The sequence below is a fragment of the Protopterus annectens genome, chromosome 8.part0 (genome assembly GCF_019279795.1).
Source record: "Protopterus annectens isolate FY-2018-M chromosome 8.part0, PAN1.0, whole genome shotgun sequence".
NCBI lineage: Eukaryota > Metazoa > Chordata > Ceratodontiformes > Protopteridae > Protopterus > Protopterus annectens.
The window spans coordinates 694737946-694757361 of NC_056741.1; the positions used below are offsets into that span (position 1 = coordinate 694737946).

General features: G+C 40.6%; 1 pseudogene; it reads right to left on the reverse strand.

Moving 5' to 3' along the window:
- Positions 1 to 3384: 3384 nt before the first annotated feature.
- On the reverse strand, positions 3385 to 3503 carry LOC122809813 (annotated as a pseudogene).
- Positions 3504 to 19416: the final 15913 nt, after the last annotated feature.

A 19416-nucleotide genomic window follows, 5' to 3' on the forward strand; every position in this document is an offset into this window, starting at 1 on the left:
GGAAATGACAGAAATGATTTTCCGTCAATGAGGCCAGCTTTGCTGCAATCTCTTTGCATCTCCCATAAACAACAAGTGCAGCAGATTCTTTGCCCTGATCCCCCCCACAGGGAGAAGCACTGGGGGATGATCTGTTCCATGACTGACCCCAGCTCTCTTCTATGCCCATCTCCCAACTCCACTAATTCCCAAATTTCTGCAGAAAGCTGCCCGAATGAAGAACAAAGTCATCCTCATTGCACCTTACTGGCCTAAGCAGATTTGGTTTCCGTTCCTTTGGCCTCATCTACTTTGCCCACCTTGGATTCTGGATCTGATTCCAGACCTCCTCTCTCACCCAACAGGCACGAGTCATCTGAATATCTCAGACCTCAAGCTAACAGTGTGGTTTCTCCAATTCCTTTAATAGCCAGACAACTGATGCTTTCTTCCTCTGTCCGAAATATACTTTTTTCTTCCCCTAAGGCTTCAACAATAAAACTTTACAGAAGTAAATGGAAAAGGTTTGTTTTTTGGGCACATGAGAAATGCATTGACCCCTTCTCAGCTCTCGTATAAAGTGTTGTCAAGCTTTTGGCAACGACTTTAATGAGGGAGCTAGCTTCTCAACAACTAGAGTTCAGTTAGCATCGATTTCCAACTTTCATACTGGGTTTGAAAATTCTTCCTCAGCTTCAAACATATTTTTAGCTTTGTAAGGCTTTTTTGAGAGGTAACCTCCTGCTGAGGTCTCCCTATAAAGACCCTACTCCACAATGGGATTTAAATTTGGTACTGCAGGCCTTAATTAATTCCCCTTTTGAACCAGCAGCAAAATGTGATCTTAAATTTCTGACCCAGAAAACAATTTTTCTGGTGGCCATTACCTCTGCTAGAAGGATTTCAAAACTTCAAGCACTGTCCTTTAAACCTCCCTACTTGGTTTTTCATGAGGATAGAGTATCTTTACATACCAATCCTTCTTTCCTTACTAAGGTGGTGTCAGAATCCAATATTGACCAATCCGTTAACCTGTCAGTCTTCTTTCCTAAATTTATGAACAAAGGTAAACATATGTTGCGTTTAATGGATGTCCACAGACAATTACGCTTTTACATACACAGAACAAAAAAATAGGAAGGCAGATCAATTATTTGTTACCTTTGATGATTCTAAATTGGGAAAATCAGTTGCAAAAATAACTCTAGCCAGATGGCTAACAAACTGCATATCATTTATCTATAACAAATTGGGCCTATCTTTACCAAGACCATTAAAAGCCCATTTAAATAGGTCCATGGCTACTTCTTTAGTATTTCTATCTAGGGCTTCCATGGACGACATATGTGCAGCTGCATCTTGGGCCAATCTTCATACCTTTATTACTCATTACAAACTGAATCTGGTCTCAAGGGGAAGAGCAGTCTTTGACTCAACTGTGCTCAAGAATATCCTTCCTTAGAGTCCTGGGAATTTAGGTAGCTTGGGACTCTGTCCCAACAGTTGAGGATAAAATGAAAATTGACAACATCAGATAAAGAAGTTATGTACTCACCATAACATTACATCTGTGTTGTCTATTTTCATTCTTCCTCAACTCCCCACCCACAAATACCCAACCTTTTTCACAACTGATTTCTGGAAAAATGAAAGTTTATAAGGATACCACTGCCCTTCATTATGAGCTCCAGATATGGCTTATTTTTTATGAATCTTATAGTAGTACTTCCTACTTTATTTCAAACAGCAAACAAGGTCTGAGGTATTTTAGGGGTTGATGCATTATGAGTAAGAGAAGAGCTTTTTGGTGCGCACTAGCTAAAGTAACAGCCGAGTTTGATCTGATGATCAGATCCATACCCAACAGTTGAGGAAGAATGAAAATGGTCACCACAGATGGAATGTTATGGTAAGTACATAAATTCTTTATTTACTTCTACTATATGGTGTGCATCCCACAACTTATTATCACATTCCAAAACATATGCCTTGGTTCAAAGGTTACAGCCGTCTGGGAGGCAGCTGTGGGGGAGGTTAGTGTACAACTCTGACATGTCTGTGCATGCACATATTAAAAAATATTTAACATATTATTTATTCTTACATTAACAATATTAAATATGTCATAATGAACTGAAAATTTTCTACAATCCATCTGTATAAATTACCAACTACTTCCTATACGCCGTTGATAATATTCGCATCATTTGTAACTGAAATTTGTCTACACACCTGACCTACAAAGATATCTCAAAGTATAAGCAAGTTCACTCTTTAAACAGACTGAAGTGTAGAAGTCCTTACAGAGATCCTTGAAATGTAGCAGCGGTAATGTTGCCATCTATACTCGTGTGTGTCTGTGTGTGTGTGTGTGTGTGTGTGTGTGTGTGTGTGTGTGTGTGTGCGAGCACGCGCTCAGTTGACTTACATCATAAACAACTGAAATGCATTGGTTCAGTGGAGTAGAATTTATGGCAAAATGGATAAAAACATCAAAATGATTTTGGAGTGATATACATATGTTAATGATGGCTTTGATATTTTAGTTACTGGCACAATAAACTTTTTGAATCGGTAATCAACCAGACAGTTCTTGCAACAATTAACAGCACAAATGTATTACTTTGCACTATTCTACTGGAATGACACCATTTTGACTGTGTTAATCCATAGCATTAAAACTGCAGTATTGATTGATGCTATAGTATTGAACTGTTTTATGGTTCAAGTTAAATGCAAAGCAAGCAGAACACAAACCATATGGTATGCCAGACCATATATCGAGACATCTTTGCAAAAACTGAAACACACCACCACAGGCTACTAAAAATTGTGCTCTTCAGAATAAAATAATAACTTTAATTAAGACTTAAAATGAGACGTAAAGCAATAAAACAAAGCTCTTGTTTATTTATATATGATAAGCGCTTTCGGCTAAAAGCCTTCCTCAGATCATAAAGAATCAGGTTCCACAGGGCTATGATAATGAATGAAACACCAATCATGTGGCTAAATCCAAGCCAACACCTTTTACAAAGCAATTAGATCACAGCCAATCAGAGACCGTGAAGGAAACACACCTTCATGTTGCCAAATAAAGACAATTTCCTTGAAGAAACAGCACATACCAGGCTAAGGCAGCCTTGTCAACACTAGTCAATGCTGATGTTACTTCAGTTCTTTCTTCCCCAGTAAATACTTTGGCTTTATGTAACTACTTAGGGCTTGTATAAATAACATCAGTCCTTTTTAAATGAAACAACAAAAAAATCTAGTAGTTCTAATTCCTTTGCTGAGACAGTCATTAATTAAATTCTCTTGGTTCAAACAGTTAAACAAAATAAAGGACAAAGACATAGTGGAAATTGACTTCTTGTGCTGATAAGAACAAACTCCATGGGGTTACTGGTTCAGCATCTGGTATTCACAGGCGGTCACCCATCCAAGTTCTGACAAGGCCCAACCCTGCTTAGCTTCCAAGACCAGACGAGATTGGGTGCATTCAAGGTGGTATGGCCACACATGCAAAATCTGCTTCTTTGTGAAAAAGATACATACCAGACTAGAACAGATTTTATACCATTAACCCATGCTGCTATGCCATTGTTCACTTTCCCATTACTAATGGCAAAGGCACATATAGATGTCATCAGTTCCTTTTAGTGAGAACTTCCCAACGGGCATAATTGTTCAAAACTCATAGCATAAAGACAAAATTGCAGTCACTTGTTGTTTATCTCAACACAGACTTTCTGTGCCATGAACCATCTTTCAACTACTAAAGGGACTTAAAGAATTCCAACATCATGGAAGTGATTTTCTTTGATCCTCATTGATTAATCCAGATGGGTCCATATGCACAGAGGCATACAGATATAAATATGAAAAAACTTCCCTTGCAATTAAACTCTAGTATCATTCATGCCTAGATCTGGCTGTACCTCAGTCTGTTTGTCAGTAACAAATTCTTTCTTCAGTCTAAATAAAAACAAAATCTGATGTAAAATGAAAATGTCTAGACTATAGCCTTACACAACTTAAATAAATCTCATCAAATTAAGCAATAACAGTGTTGACCTGGCACTTTAGGAATAGAAAGCCCAGCCAAAAACATAGCCAGATATGGTGCCATCTACAACACTATACCTCATTGCTCTAATGTTCACAAAACGTCCTGTTAAGCTATAGTTACCATCTCTCTCTCTTTCTGCAGGACAATCATGAATTTGGCTAGAAAGTCCTAAAAGTATAAAAAAAAAGTAAATGCCCTGACATTGTGGGAAAAACATATTCTTTATAACTTTCTTTTAATTATTGCTCAAAATTATGATACTTATTGTGAAGTATCTTAGTGTAAAATAAAACAACAAACAAGTAATATTCTATTACACTTTGAGCGTTTATTTAGGTAATCAAGTTAAACAAATCCTCCGTATTATTTCAGATTGTAGTTTGGCCTATGAAATCTAGCTTTTCAGAAGAAGTATACACTTCTGCGCATCTGAAAAGGTTATATACTTACCAAACAGACTACTTTCATAGGTTCATAGGTTGGTACTAGGCTATCAGCCCTAGGGCCTATACAAGCCTAACCATAACAATTCCCTGGCTATTTCTTCCCACATTATTTACTTTCCTGGACCCCTGTCTAGCAGGGCGACTGACGTGATCCCTGGGGTGAATTTCCTTTCTCCCATCCAATCGTCAAGGTTCCTCTTGAAGAGGTCCAAAGAGGCACTCTGCTTGACATTTCAACTTATAAACTGATGTAGGTTTGATGTAGTTATCACTCAACTACAAACTATAGAATTACAGAAAGCAATTATGTCACATTTGTAAAATTACATATGAAGTTGAACTTCAAATTACCTTTTAAACATGGACATGATCCAATATCTCAGGTACTTAGAATACAGCACAAACTAGTTGTGTCAAATTTCAAACTCTCTTTTAAAGGTGGGCACAGTCCAGCTTCTTTTGCAATTAAAAATAGCACACATTTCTTGTAGAAACTGTGCTGAGATAAATGACTGATATAATGTGATATAAAATACCTGCATTCTGTAAAGCAAAAGGCAAAAACCAAAAATCCACTTGTGTGTGTGTGTGTGTGTGTGTGTGTGTGTGTGTGTGTGTGTGTGTGTGTGTGTGTGTATGTCTGTCTTTCGGTTTTGGCTTCTTACTTTATAAACTTTGCTCTCTATTATAGGCTGTTGTCCTAGCTTATGCTCAGTTAACAAAAAAAAAAAAAAAAAAAAAAAAAAAGAAACTACAGCAAAAAATAAAACTTTATCACCAATGTCCTATATCAACTATTATGATTCACTTGTACAGAGCAGTGTAGAAATTACTTGCTCCTGCTGGATGCTAAAAATCCCACTCTTGAAAGCATATTTCTAATAAAATAAAATACGATAGCGCATCACAGATGTGACGGCCTCTCTTTACCCCAGATCCGTAATCAAGAAGCCTCAATCCTCACCAATGATACTGCTGAGAGATGGTCACTAACAGTATTTCAAATGCAGCTGTCTGCATCAAGCACAGTTCCCCCAAGGACACACAAGGAACCCGCTCCAGACCTGGGACTGCACTTTTTTCTCTCCAGATCCCAAATAAGACTCACTTTGGAGTACTGTGCCCCAGTTTCAAGTAGATAACACACACACACACACACACACACACACACACACACACACACACACACACACACACACTCTGTCTCTCCTGGGAAAGGCTGGTACAGATTTACCATTCTGAGGCTCTTACAATGGAAGCCAATTATAGTGAGTGAAATCAATACTAACATAAATGGTAGAGTGTAACCAAAGCAAACAGGTTTTTCAGAATGGCCACGTCATCACTAATATAAGTACAAGTACTCTCAAGATGTTAAAAGTATGCAAATATTTAATAATAAATAACAGAATAGAAAAAGTACAGTTGTGTACACTTACCATAAATGTAGATGTTTGAGTGTATTCACTGTTGCAGTCATCACACTTGGGTTATCCTGCCAGGGGTAGCCCTCAGTCGGCCCGAATACCAGAGGCTTAGTATTTCTGTGTTGGTTGCTGTCACTCCAGCACTGATGTCAGGTCGTCAGTGGTATAAAATCAAGTAGCCGACGCCATTACATCAGTTTTTCTTGCCCCAACTGTCAGGAACCCCCAAATAGGGAGCTAGGTTATGGTGGAAGAACACCACCAGTCGAAAGTAAATACCAAAAATCCCCTGTAGGAGTGAGGAGGAGAGAGAGAGAGACAGAGACAAGGGGTATGGAGGGTGGGAAACCAGGACTGCAACAATGAATACACTCGAACATCTACATTTATGGTAAGTGTACACAACTGTACTATGTTCTTCGTGTTTCACTGTTGCAGTCACCACACTTGGGTTGATTTCCAAAGCTGAAGAAAAGGGTGGTGGCAGTCAAGAAGACTGGGGGCTGGCTAGGATTCCTTGCAAGACTGCGGTTGCAGAGCCTGCCCTGGATTTGGAGAAGATAGACAGGTGGTAATGCTTGGTGAAGGTATGAACAGAAGTCCATGTTGCAGCCTCCAGGATGTCCATGGTAGGTACCCCTCTAAGAAAAGCTGCAGAGGTGGAGGTTGCCCTGGTGGAATGCATCCTGACCCGTAGGGGGTGGTTTCCCGTGGTGGTTGTAGCAGAAATGGATGCAGTGTGCTATCCATTTGGAGATTGATTGTTTGGATATGGCCTTGCCCTCTGCCCCTGCTACAAAGCTGACTAGCAATTGGTTAGGTTTTCTAAAATATTTAGTCCTATCCAGGTAGAATCTGAGCTGTCTGTGCACAGCTAGAGAATGCAGAATTCTTTCCAGCTTGTTTTATGGGTTAGGGAAAAAAGTGGCAAATGAATTGATTGGTTGAGAGCCACACTGGACATTACTTTAGGCATGAAAGTTGGGTTAGTCCTGAGGGAGACCCTGTCAGCATACAAAATGATGAAGGGCTCTACAGCCATGAGTGCTTGAAGCTCTGAAACTGTTTTAGCTGAAGTGATGGCCAGAAGCAAGGCTGTTTTCCAAGAGAGGAATTTTAACTCTGCTGAAGCTGCAGGCTCAAAAGGGGGTAGTGTGAGATTTTCCAACACAAAGTTAAGGTCCTAATCTGGGGTAGGCACTCCTCTGGGTGACCTTAAATTGTTAGCCCCTCTTAGGAACTGTTTGATGTGAGGATAAGAGAAGAGAGGTGGCTCTGTGCTGTAATGAGCAGAGATGGCAGAGGCATGGATTTTAATAGAAGAGAAGGATAGGCCCCTGTGTAGTAGGTCTGCTAAGTAATCCAGGATGAGAGGTAGGGAGGGCTGTGCTGTGGCCTTTACCCTGGATCCAGGTGCAATATCTTTTCCACTTGTCAGCATAGGATTTTCTAGTGATGGGGCATCTGGCCTCACGTATAACATCCAGGACTTGTTTGTTTAGGCTGGCAGCTGGAGGAGAGGTCAGGGAATAAGCCAGGCTGCCAGGTTCAGGGTCTGCAATTGTAGATGCATGAATTTTCCATTCTTCTGGGTCAGGAGTGTTGGGATCTGAGGTAGGTGCCATGGTGGCCGGGGTGACAGGCTGCGTAGCAGCGGGTACCAGTGCTGGCGTGGCCAGTCTGGGGCAATCAAGATTGCCCTTGGTTTTTCCTCCCTTATTTTGAGAAGTACCCTTGAAATTAGTGGTAGAGGGGGAAATGCATAGATTGAGAGATTTACCCATTAGAAGGATACAGCATCCACTTTCTAGGCGTGGCTGTGAGGTTTCATGGTACAGAATTTGCAGAGCTGATGATTGTTGCGGGAGGCAAAGAGTTCCACCTTTGAGTTGCCCCATTTCTGGGTTACAAGGTTGAAGGTTCTGTGGTCTAGCTGCCACTCATGTGGGTCTAGCAGGTTTCAGTTTAAGTTGTCTCCCAGAGAATTTTGGGAGCCTGGCAGGAATTGTGCTAGCAGGTGAATTTGCATGGCTGAAGCCATGTGCCAAAGGGTCATGGCGAGCCTGCAGAGAGAATAAGAGTGAGCTCCTCCCTGCTTACTGATATACCACATCACTGTGGTGTTGTCTGTTTTGATCACTAGAGGCCCCGGGGAGAGTAAGGGTCTGAAAGCTGGGAGAGCATGCTGAACAGCTAGCATCTCTTTATGGTTGATGTGCAGATGTATTTGATTTGGGCTGAAATGGCCCTGAAAGCACCCCAGGCATAATCTGGTGCATCTGTGGTTAGGGTCTGGGTGACGTGGGGTTGTGAGAAGGGAAGATCCTTGTTGTGGTTGCATGCTGCTGCCCACCAAAGAAAATCTTTCCTTAGACAGGGTATCATAGGTATGATAGTTTCCAGGTCCGGAGAGTGTTGACACCAAAGTGTTTTTAGGTACCATTGTAGTTTCTTCATATGCAGTCTGGCATATGGAATGAGTTGAATGCAGGAGGCCATGAACCCTAGAGCTTGCAGGATTTTCCTTGCAGATAACTGGGTTCTGGTGGCTACTTGTGAGTAGCAGTCTGTCAGGTAAGCTTGTTTTTCTGGAGTAAGGAATGCCATCTGGGATGCTGTGTCCAGGCTTGCTCCCAGGAATACAATTTTTTTTGAGCAGGGACTGGTTTGGATTTCTTTTCATTTATAGTATACCCCAGGGAGGTCAGTAGGTCCTTTACAAAGGTCAGGTGCTGTAACAGCTTTTCCTGACTGTCTGCCTGAATCAGGCAGTCATTTATGTAGCGGTAAATTTGAATACTTCTTTGTCAGCAAAAAGCAATGGCTGGAGCCATGTATTTTGTGAAAACTCTGGGAGCAGTGGATAAGCGAAAGGGAAGCACAGAGAACTGAAAGTACATAGATCCCACCCTGAAATGTAGATATTTTCTGCAAGATTCCCTGATTGGGATGTGCAGATAGGCCTCTTTTAGGTCTAGGGTGGCTAACCAAGCATCCTTGGAAAGCATAGGAAGAAGCTGCTGGAGGGTGAGCATTTTGAATTTTGGTATCACCAGGAAGGTGTCTAGAACTGATAGATCGAGGATTGGGTGCCAGGTGTCTTCTTTTCTGGGGAATAGAAACTTTGGCTTATCTGATCTGCAGGAACAGGTTGTATTGCCCTCATAGACAGCAGTGAATGGACTTGTTGTTTTGCCTCTGCACACTGGTTTGGAGGAAGATCTGGGAACCCTTTTGGGGTTGGCAGAGTGTAGAAATAAAATTTGTATCCCTGGGACACTATGTTGAGGACCCATCAGTTATTGGTAATAGAGGCCCAGTTTTTTTGCATGGGAGGAGAGTTTTCCTCCTAGGGGCGCAAGCAGGTGGGCAGAATTAAGGGGTGGAGGTGTAAAGTCATTGTGTGTTCTTTCCATAAGAAGGTGGCTTAGCACTCCCTGTTTTTGAAGTGGAGGAACTCCATTGCTTAGATCTCTGCATTTCCTGGGACTGCTGTCTGGGGGAGTCTGCTTCCCCTAGGTCTAGTCTGAGCTGGCCTGGAGGGGGCCGGAAAGGACCAGTGCTTGGAGGGTCAATGCCTACTGAACCTTAGAGGCTGGACCTGTAAGAAGTCTTTAACTGTTTGCACAGATTTAGCATTTTCTTCCATCTTTTTTAAGAGTTCTTCGGCCTTGGTGCCAAACAAATTTTCTTTGTGCAATGGTGCGTTCAATCATTTGACTTGACATGGTCTGTCAAGGTCTGTTTCTTAAGCCACGAATGGCTTCTAAGTACAAAACCAGTGACTGCTGCCCTGCAAGATGCTTCTAGGGTGTCAAAGCCACATTGCAAGGTGTGTTTAGTAATTTGGCTTGCAGAATGCATAAGCTCCTGTAAGTCTTTATTCTATGCACAAGCAGGAAAGGTAGATATTTTCTGTTTGAGGAGTTCCATGGTATGTTGCTGGTATTTCAGCATGTGGAACTGACAATTTAGTGCTCTAATGGCAAGAGTTGCAGAGGTGTATACTTTTTTTACCCCATCAATCTAAAGCTCGGGAATCCCTGTCGGAGGGGATGGGATTCTTAGCTGTGGTTGCATTTATTCCTTTAGGTCCTTGGGAGATGACCTCTGGGTCAGCAGTAGGATTTCTGAAAAGAAATGTAGAGAGTCAGGGACTCTGTAATACCTGTCAGGTTTCCTGGGAGCAGGAGTCAAACTGGATTCCATAAAGACATAATCCACAACATCCAAGACAGGAGGAATGGCTAAAAATCTGTGCTGTGGTAAATCTAAGAATTCCCAGAGTCTCTTTTTGAACTGAGGATATTACCATTGGAAATACTCCCTTAAAGTATTTAGGGTTCCACTAAATGAAAATTCCTCTGGAGGAGAGGCAGAAGGAATGGATTCCTCTGCATCTGAATCCTCATAAGCAGATAATGGTTGCATGTCTTCATATTCAGAAACCTCAGAGTCATCGGACTCCTGGTCAGCTAAAACTGCTGGGGACAAGTCTCTTTTTCTTTTGGAAAGGGTAGACTGGCTTCCCCTAATAAGCATGACAAGGTATTTCACTAATTTAAGCATTTGAGAGTGAGGCATGGAAACAGGTGCCTGAGCTTGGGTCGTCGTTTTTTTAGGCATAGTTCATACCCTGGGCCTTAGAAACTCGGTAGTTTTAGAAAGAACTGAAGATGCGAAAGCAGTTGTCAGTTTGTGTCGAGTGTCGGTAGTGCAAAGAACTTCCTTGGATGCCAGTGCCTGCTCAGCGGCTCCGGACCCATCCAAGGTAGAGACATCTGCAAGATCCTTAGTCAAAGAAGAGTCTCACGACATACAGGACTCCGAACGGGTCTTGGTAGCGGCCTGCGAATCCACAGAAGCGGGCATCAGGGGCTGTCAAAGCACCTCACTGAGGACCGGAGAACTGATGACTAGCTTAACAGAAGCATTGTTGGCAGTTTTGGACCTGTGTGGTCTGTCTCTGTCTTTATCCTTATGTTTTTTTCTGAAGATCGGTAGACGGATGGCTTACTGAAGCCATATCAGAATACGGTGATCAAGAGTGAAAATATTTAGCTACAATAAGGGGCCAACGACGTATAGTTCTGGCATTGAACAAATCACAGAAGTGAGAATGAGGTACGGCATGGTCTGGGCCTAAACAGGTGACGCAGTAAGAATGGAAGTCCTGGTGTGGTATTTACTTTCGACAGGCAAGACAATTGTTAACTTTTTCTGACATCGGTTAGAGGAAGAAAAAAGGATCCCCAACGGGGTACTTAGCTTTAGTAAACTTCAGCTTCAATTCGCAAATTAAACTCAGGTAGCGGCCAACCAGCACTTGTGCAAACTGCTTCTGCTTCAGGCTCCTCGGCAAGAAAGACTGATGTAATGGCATCGGCTGCCTGATTTTATACCACTGACAACCTGACATCAGTCCTGGAATGACAGCAACATATGCAGAAATACTAAGCCTCTGGTATTCGGGCCGATTGAGGGCTACCCCTGGCAGGATAACCTAAGTGTGATGACTGCAACAGTGAAACACAAAGAACATCATGAGAATACTAAATATCCAAGTGCAATAAGCACCAGAGTTTCAGTTACAGCAGAAATAAAAACAACACAGTTGGACAGATTCAAACAGATGCAGAAAAACACTACTTAACTAATCTCACTGTATTTCCTAAATGCCTACAGAATGGCCGTTTCCTAGCTAACTTAATACAACAAGGCAAGCTTAGATGCTGAGATGCTTACTTCCACAAGGAAAGGTGATGAGCTTCTAACTTCTAACTAACTCAACTGAACTGTGATAACTGTCATAGATTTCTGTATCTGGTTCCAAAGAAAACAAAACAAAACAAAACAAAACAAAACAATCAATCTGCTGTGTGAGTTCCATCCTCTCAATGTTGTGTTAGAATGACAAAATATTTGATCACTTGACTCTGGTACAATGCACATTAAGAGCTTTGCTAAGGTCTGTTGCAGTATTTGAAAATTATAGAACAATTTCAAAATCTTCTCATCTACCCTTCTAGAATTCTTTGTTTAAACATAAAAATTTAATCAGTTATAATAACATTGTTGATACCTTTTTAATACAAGCATCTGTACAAGTCAGTATGATAGTCAAATGGCACAAAATTATTTACAAAACTCCAGCTAACTATGCCAGTGTATGTTACAAATGCACTGCCCTACTCTGCCTGGCACAGATGGCAATACATCACATCATCACAACAGATACAATTGCACTTATGATAACTGGGATTAAGATAAAATCAGCTTTTTTATTGCACTGTGCATTTGCATTCATATCACTGCATTCCATTTTCACATGCACAGAACTGACATAAATACAAGGTGTCTGAAACAATCTTCCTACCGACCTGCTGAAAGATAAATAAATAAGACAGCATCATGTAAACATTGCAGTGGCATCTGGCTTTGTATTGTAATGTGCCCATGGTGAGGCTTTCTGTGTATAGTCATGTAATTTATGCATACTGAGGTGTTTTGCAGTTTGCTGGCACTTTCTTTTTTCCCCACTATTTAGATTTAGTCAAGTATTTGCAATTATCATTGCCTACTGTACTAAAACGTGCATAGAAATTAATGGCCTGCACAGTAGAGGCTACTCGACAACACAAGAAAGGGTTTACGGAACTGCAAGGTTAGATGTGAAACATACTTCAAGTCTAACAGCATTTTCATGCAGACTGCATGGAAATAATGTGAGCCCCTCTTGCACGAGTCTTTTGTTTATAGATGTTGATTAGTAAGTGTCATGTACCAGAACTATAAGTAGCTTTTTAACGCATAATCCTAGCCTTGAAATGCATGGGCCATAGTCATTTCACGGTATGTTTATATGTATTACAGAAGCTTTAGGAACCTGCTGACTGAAAATATCTACAGGGAGCTAAATACACTATAATCTTGTTCTGAAAAGCAGTGCTTCCTGTGACGTGGAATAGAACTTGTTTTGCTCATGTCTTATTTGCAGGTAAACATTATCTCAGTCAGTTTAATAATATGAGCAATTGGCCTGCAAATTAACCCTGCTGGTGGTATACAACCATACATTTTCTTCACTTCTAGCATCTATTTAACTATTCACAATTGCTCATGAATTTATACTGATAGAAAAAAAGAAAATATGTTTTTCATTTTATGAGTAAGGCATTTATGGTAAAAACTACACATCAATTGTTCCCATGAAGGTTGTCACATTTGGAAGGGGAAAAGTCAGACAAAACCCATACATTTTGCTTTGAATATTACTCCACCCATTTTAATAATTAACTTTGCAATAACTGCCATCTCAAAAAATCTGACTGTGCTGTCAATGCCATTAAAACAACAAATAAAGCTGTTTTGCGTAACAAACTGTTTTATAAATTTACTGAAGATGTTAAGAGTTTTTATGGTGTTCAGCTATGAGTTTGCGCATCACAGCCTAGTTTGACGGTTAAAAATGAAAACCACTCCTGTGCTGTACTAAGTAAATCTGCTCTGCTGATTGGCTGTCTCTCCTGAAATCACCATATTTGCTTACCTTGACTCTGCCATCAAGGCCTTGCAGTATCAATATCTTCAGGAGTCATATCATGCTTGCCTATTTAGGTCTTACTCTTGTCTCTTGTAACACATGCACATTTGCTCTTCAGTCCCTCCTCAAATTGCCTAATTATGCCATAATTTATATTTTAATGTTTGCAAACTTCCCTGCTCTCCAGTGTTATGTTAGTTTGGAGGAGGAGTGTCATTACTTGCACAGTGTTGCTGCCCCACTCCAAAAGCCCTTAATGACAATGATGTTGATAACCTGCCATACCCCTCAATCTCTTAGTGCAACAAATCTGGACAGAGCCTAAAATAATGGGGGAATAAAGCCCCAAAATGGGAACATATTTTAAATATTGCTCTTATAAACTTAGAATTTTGTTAGCATAACAGGATTTGTGTTAGCATTCATTTACTTAAGACATGAAGTCTGAAACTCAAATGTATATCATTATTTAGTGACTTTGATCCTCACTGATTTGACAGAAAACAAATTTTATGAGGAGCAGAGGAAAAATATGAGGCAAAAATCTGGACATCCTGGGAAAATCTGGACAGTTAGGGGGTATGACAAGAACCCACAGAAAGAAGCTGGCAGCCAAGTGGGATAACATAGCAATGTTACTGAAATCTAGATTACCAGACTGTGGCTTGATTATTTGGACAGTTTGGGGGCAAAAACTGGGTGGGCAGAAATTCTGGTTACAAAACTGAATGCACTAATAAAATGATTACACATAAAATTATATTTTTGTCCATTTTGGTTCAAGCACGAAAGCTTGATATGTTGTACGACTAGTAAAGGAATAGATGGCAATATGCAACTTTGACAACAAGAAAAGCAACTCTCTCTTTTTTTCAATTGATCCCTGCTCAGCTGAAAGCACAATTGTGCATCTGTTCAACTGCACAAGGGAAACCTCTTCCCCTCTCTCTTACAAATTATTTAGTGACTCAAACCTATACCCTAAGAAGCCAGGCCAGATCTGGTCCTTCCCTACAAACCTTTTCTCTCAGACGGCACTGTACTAGTCATTATTTCTTTATACTGGCCCCAAAACTATGGGAGTCACTTCCTCCTGAATAAACTGATCATAGAGAGTATGCTCTGTTTAGGCCACATTTCAAACAATAGTTACTAAAACAGTGCAACTTGTCATCTAAAGGACATGTCACATAAACTATCTCCAAATGCTTAGTATATTTGCGTGTCACATACCCAATCCACCTGATGAACGCACTCATCCTGAACTGTGACTCACCTTACCACACTATTTCTACTCTAAACCCACTATGCACAATCTAGGCCACTCATTCATCTTACTAGCCGTTATTAGCTTTCCTAACCTAGCATCTATTACCTATATCTCCACCATTTCTGCTCCTCCTACTTTAACATGATTCTCCCCTTTCTAATCAACTTACATAACTGTACATATATTTGGTTTATTAGATCTTCTGTTATATTGTTTACCAGATTTTATATGCTTACTCATAAATGTAAACCATTATTTGTATACTGTACATTGTTTTGATACATTAGAATGTAACCCAGGATGAGCCTGTAATTGATCATTGATCAGCATTCTACCCTGATAAACAAATTTAAATAAATAAATGCTGTGTTGCAGCAATGTGCAATTAGGTGATTCAACAATATTCTTGCTATAAGACCTCATTAGACAACATGATACACAAATAGCTATACATTTGCAGAAGAAGGAAACACTGCACTATTTTTATCACAATGTAGCACATTATGTTGTTATATAATCTGATTTTTTTTATACGCATGATACTCTGCTATACACATTTTCTACATACAAGGTGTACAGTTCACATTTTTGAAAATATTCTCGCAGAGATCTGATAAAACAGTCATCAGGTTTGCTAAGTACATCCATATGGTTAAAATGGCCAGGTGTGGTACTAATTGAAGTGTTAAAATATCTGAACATATGTATCACAGTTTATGGTTACAAAAGCAGTTACATGGCCCCCTTGTCAGAATATCCATGATTTGTATGGCATGCCCATTTTAAAGGCCTTCTTTTGTTATGAAGTAGTATGCAATAAGAGAACATAACTACTAGGATCTGCATGTAGTGCAAGCATGCTTTTATAAAGCAGGCACACTCTCAGCATATGCAAATACAACTTTTGCAAGCAGTATTCAGATCTACTACAATATTTCCTTATACTTCTACAGGATTCAGCACATCTAGAAGGCAAGGTAGGTACAGGCTGGAAAATTTCAGTCCTCCTGAAAATGGATATGTTGCTACAGGTGCTCAGGAATCACAAACTATGCTTTCTGGGACAAGGATTTTGATCAACAGTTGCACAAGCATGGATGGCAGCCAATGCCCTACCACCATCATGCTATGAGTGACCACAACTAGATGCTGCATAACTGTTACTGGCAGCTGATGGATATGATTAGCTGAGCCAAACACAAGCCATGAAAGATTTCAGTGGTGAGATCCACCACAGGGAATGGGCCACCATGATCCACAAGACTGACAGCTGTTTAGGCATGTCTTGTGGGATTAATGTACTAGTAACTATCCCCCCAAAGGTGGCATGACAGGGATGCCAGGGTGGGAGGATGGCAAAATGGTTAAGGTGTTTACCTTACAGACACAAGGCACAGGGTTTGATTCTCACATGGGGTAATTGGCTAGGCTTGAAATGGCCCACAAGGGTAGTTAGCCTAGTACTAATCTATGAACCTATGAACATATGTATATTTGTGGGTGATAGACAAGCTTAATAGAACCTAGTAGAAGTTTCTGTATTTTGCTATTATACATATGCAATGTAAGGTAACGATATCTTCACAATGCACATTTGTCATCATAGGTACATCAGGCCTACAAGAACATCGGGTTGACTACTACATGCATTGGTGCATGAACAGCCTGGCCCTGCATGCCACATGGGCACACTTGTACCATATGTCACTGGTTTCACTCTCATGTTTTACATGTTAGACATACTGTACAATAAGCTATAGAAGGAAAGCAGAATAATGGTGGGCAACTCTGCCACTGCTGCGAATGATATTGAGACAGATGGACAGATTCGGAGTCAGAGAACAAAACAGCATGGTCTGCTACACATGTGGGTGTTGAGACACCCCAATAAAAGGTGAATGTACAGCCAAGCCTACTGAAGAAAAGTAGGGAAGTTGTCCTTATAACAGTACATGTTCGAATTCTACACTGCAGCAGTAGCCAATGGGATGTATCCTACCAAGGATACAGCCACCAGCTAGATCTTAAAAGCCTTCATCACCTTTCACACTGTCACTCTGTCTGCTTATAGGCCGAGCCCTTTTTGGAGGGAGCTATATAAACAGACAGAGTGACTAAAAATCTTCAGGACTTTCTTGACCTTCAACAAAAATGGGGAACTTATCCTGAACTAACCAAGATATAAACAACAACAAAACAGCTTTATATCCCACCAAAACCATATACAAGGGGAGTGGATGGTGGGCATGGCTAATACAGCAGTGAAGAATTCTTACACTGTTCTAGATAAGCGCAGCTTATACAACTGTACTGTGTTTTTCATTCTCATGGCTGCTGCAACCCATGGTTAGGTTTTCAAAGCTTTATTCAGCCTGGGAGGATGAAGGATAAAAGTCCTGGATCCCCTGGAAAATGGTCCTAGCAAAGCCTGCTCTGGACCTGAAAAAGGAATCCAGTTTGTAGTGCTTAGTTGCTGTCTATAGACTTGTTCTAGACTCCTCCCTTTTCCAGTGTGCCATTACAGAAGCTAAGGCCCTAGTACAGTCTGCCTTAACACTGCCTGGAATGTATTTTCCATGGTGAGAATAAAAATAATAGCAGAAGACAACCATCTAGAAATAGTCTGTTTAGACAAGGGTTGACCATTTAAGTCCTACAACAGGAATAAATGTCTGATTAGCTTTCTTGAAGGATTTAGTTCTGTCAAGATAGTACCTCAATTTCCTCTGTACATCTGGAGTGTGAAATGTTTTTTCCATTGTTTTTAGGATCTGGATAGAAAACAGCAAGCTTAATGGCTTGCTTCAATGTAAGCTCTGAAACAACCTTGGAAGCAACAGAGGGCCTTGTGCGCAAAGTGCTCCTATCTTTTGAAAAAACAGATAGGGCCTCCCACTATGAGAAAGATACTCTTCTTGCAAATGTCAGAGCAATAAGAAAAAAAGCAGTTGTCAAAGTTTTAGCCTTAGATCAGCCTGACTGTCAGGTTCAAAGGGTGGCATGTTTAGTTTGTCTAGCATAAAACTGAGATCCTAAGGAGGAACCTGTCTAAGTGGAGGTCTCAGGTGTAAAACTCCTTTTAAAAACTGTTTGACGATAAACAGAGAAAAAAAGAGGGAGATTCATGGGCAAACATGCAGAAATGGTCACAAGATGCATCTTAATAGAGGCATAAGACTGGTCAGAGGATAGTAGCTCAGATAAACATTTAAGCAACAGTGTTATAAAATCCATAATGAATTCCAGATCATTGCATAGATTCCAACTAGAAAATTGCTTCCACTTGCCCGTACATGATTTATTAGTAACAGGTTTTTGTGCCTCCTTCAGCACCTCATACACATCCTCATGAAAGAGGTGTTCACATGTTATTAAAAAATTAAATCATCCAGGCAGTCAGTTGGAACTGTGAGGAAGCTTGTGGCAATTGCATCTGGCCAATTTCATAAGAAGGGAGACCCAATTATGTCTGAACCTGAAGGGAATCATCATTATGATTTTTGGAAAGTCTTTCCGAGTCTTCAGAATTATCCTGGAAATCACTGTAAAGTAGAAATGTGTACAGGAACATCCCTAACCAGGGAAGTGATAAAACATGTTTTCCAGGTCTGCTTGCAGGGAATTTTGAAAAATAATCTGTTTAGCTGTTTGTTCTGAAAGGAGGTGAACAGACAAACAGCTATACTTGAGGTGTTCCCCACATCTGAATTAGCTCCTAGAAGACCTCTGTATTGAGTTGATACTCATGAGCGTCGGCCAAGGATCTGCTTAGTTTATCTGCCACTATGTTTTGCACTGACAGAATGTATGAAGCTTGAAGTGTTAAGGAATGCCGTACAGCTGACTCCCATTATATCGTTGCCAGCCAGCACGGTGTTAAAAAGCTGGTGCCCCCTTGTTTGTTTATGCATCACATCATTGTGGTGCTGTCTGTCATGATCTGTAAAGGACCTGGGTTCAAGAAATAATGCAGAGACCTTACGGCATGAATCACAATCAGTATATTTCTTTTATATTGATGTGTTTTGATCTGCCCAAACTATCCCACCATCCTTGCACTTTTACTGCCATAGAAACTTCTTCCCAAGCAAAAATTTGAGGAATTCATCAGGACAGCTGTAGCAGAGGTAACACCATTTTCCCTCTGTCCTCTTACAGCCAGTGTTGGAGTGGGTGGAGAAAAAGGGAAACCTGGATTGTGAGCCCTCCGATCCCTCCACCATTGCAGTTTTAACTTTATAAAACTAGCGACTGGAATTTGAAAATCCGGTGGGTGAGAATGTTGCATCGACATATTTTTTTTAGGTACCACTGAATATTTCTCATATCGAACCTAGCTATGGAAATCATGAAAATCATTGAATCCATAAAGCCTAGAATTCTAAGAAATTCTCAGGCTGTAACGAAAAAACTAGCTAGGAAAGTTCAGGAAGACTTCCAGATACAAATCCACCTTCTCCTGAGGCAAGAATGCCTTTTGAGACACAGTGTCTACAAGGCAATCCAGAAATACAATCCTGTATGATGGCGATATGACACATTTTTGCTAATTTATTTGGAATCTCAGATGTTCCAGGAGGGAGTACACCATTTTGGGGACTACTGACAACTGGGAAAAAACTCTGAACAAATAAGTGAGTCATCTAATTAAGGAAAAACATGGATGCCCTGCAGTGAGC